Raw genomic sequence first — 1683 nt, 5'->3', positions numbered from 1 at the left:
AGGGCGAGGGAGAGAGACAGCGAGGGCCGGAGTGCGAGGGTCGGACAGGGTGAGGGAGAGACAGACATTTTGCACCGAAAGGGGGAGACGCACAGAAAATCGGACGGACAGACGAAGAGACAGACACAGGAGAGCTGGAGAGGAAACCCACGCAACAGGCAGACGGATACAGACACGCAACCAGGACCGACAGACAAAGCAAGATCCAAGAGCCGGGAATGTGAGGAGGGAGGGAGGGAGCGATGGACCCCACAGCGGGGAGGTGCGGGACTTTGTAGCCCTAACCCGGGGAGTCAGCCTGGAGCGGGGGAAACAGACAGCCGGCTGCCGACGTGGCCTGGTCCCTCTGAACCCGCACCGCAGGGGAGGTCACCGAAACAGGCCACGGTGGTCATGCAGAGCGCAATTGTAAATTTAAGGCTGCCCATCAGAAAGCAGCGAGCAGGAAAGATCTGCCTTTTCAGCGATTAGAGTTTGAAAATAGAAATGTTTTTGCAGCTGTAACAAGGTGTGGCGCCCGCAGCGTGACGCCCGCATTGTGATGCTGGCAGCGTGACGCCCGCATTGTGATGCTGGCAGCGTGACGCCCGCATTGTGATGCTGGCAGCGTGACGCCCGCATTGTGATGCTGGCAGCGTGACGCCCGCATTGTGATGCTGGCAGCGTGACGCCCGCAGCGTGACGCCCGCAGATAATTTTTTAAATGAATCTCTGGGAGTGTTTGACGGGACAGTGTCGAGGGAGCTTTACTCTGTATCTAACCCTGTACCTGCCCTGGGAGTGTTTGACGGGACAGTGTAGAGGGAGCTTTACTCTGTATCTAACCCTGTAACTGCCCTGGGAGTGTTGATGGGACAGTGTAGAGGGAGCTTTACTCTGTCTCTCACCCTGTACCTGCCCTGGGAGTGTTTGATGGGACAGTGCAGAGGGAGCTTTACTCTGTATCTAACCCTGTACCTGGACCCTGGGAGTGTTTGACGGGACAGTGTAGAGGGAGCTTTACTCTGTATCTAACCCTGTACCTGACCCTGGGAGTGTTTGACGGGACAGTGTAGAGGGAGCTTTACTCTGTATCTAACCCTGTACCTGCCCTGGGAGTGTTTGATGGGGACAGTGTAGAGGAGCTTTACTCTGTGTCTCACCCTGTACCTGACCCTGGGAGTGTTTGATGGGACAGTGTAGAGGGAGCTTTACTCTGTATCTAACCCTGTACCTGCCCTGGGAGTGTTTGATGGGGACAGTGTGTTCGGAGGGGGTAATGGGGGTGCGGAGAGATACATACCAAATATAACAATACGCGGACTGAGAGGAGAGTAGAAATCCTCACCATCGCCTACAAAGAGACACAGCACAGACAAGAATGACTACAAAAAAAACATGCAATGACAAGACAGTGAGACAGGAATGCTGGCCTCCAAACTAAATGATGGCTGGGCCCCGGAGAAGCTGATGGAGGGGGGCCGATTGGGACCGAGTCCCGTCTACACCCTCCCCGAAGCCGCTCTCACAGCCACCCCTCCCTCCGACTCTGCCCCTGCTCCGCCAGCCAGCGAGCGAGAGCAGGCGGGGCTATTTGACCTTGGGGGGCATCGCGGCCAAGCCCGAGCGTCCCCTGACCCCGCCAGGGGTTCGGCTCGCCGTGATCAGCAGGGGAACAACCCCCACTCCCCTGCCAACCCCGCA

The 1683-nt window shown here is 57.3% G+C and overlaps 1 pseudogene; it reads right to left on the bottom strand.

Annotated features, from left to right (window-relative positions):
* Positions 1 to 1328, bottom strand: part of LOC137319213 (transforming growth factor beta-1-induced transcript 1 protein-like) — a 37790-nt pseudogene extending 36462 nt beyond the window's left edge.
* Between the last annotated feature and the right edge of the window lie 355 nt (positions 1329 to 1683).

The sequence above is a fragment of the Heptranchias perlo genome, unplaced genomic scaffold (genome assembly GCF_035084215.1).
Source record: "Heptranchias perlo isolate sHepPer1 unplaced genomic scaffold, sHepPer1.hap1 HAP1_SCAFFOLD_761, whole genome shotgun sequence".
NCBI classification, from domain to species: domain Eukaryota; kingdom Metazoa; phylum Chordata; class Chondrichthyes; order Hexanchiformes; family Hexanchidae; genus Heptranchias; species Heptranchias perlo.
This window is presented reverse-complemented; position numbering and strand designations above follow the sequence as displayed.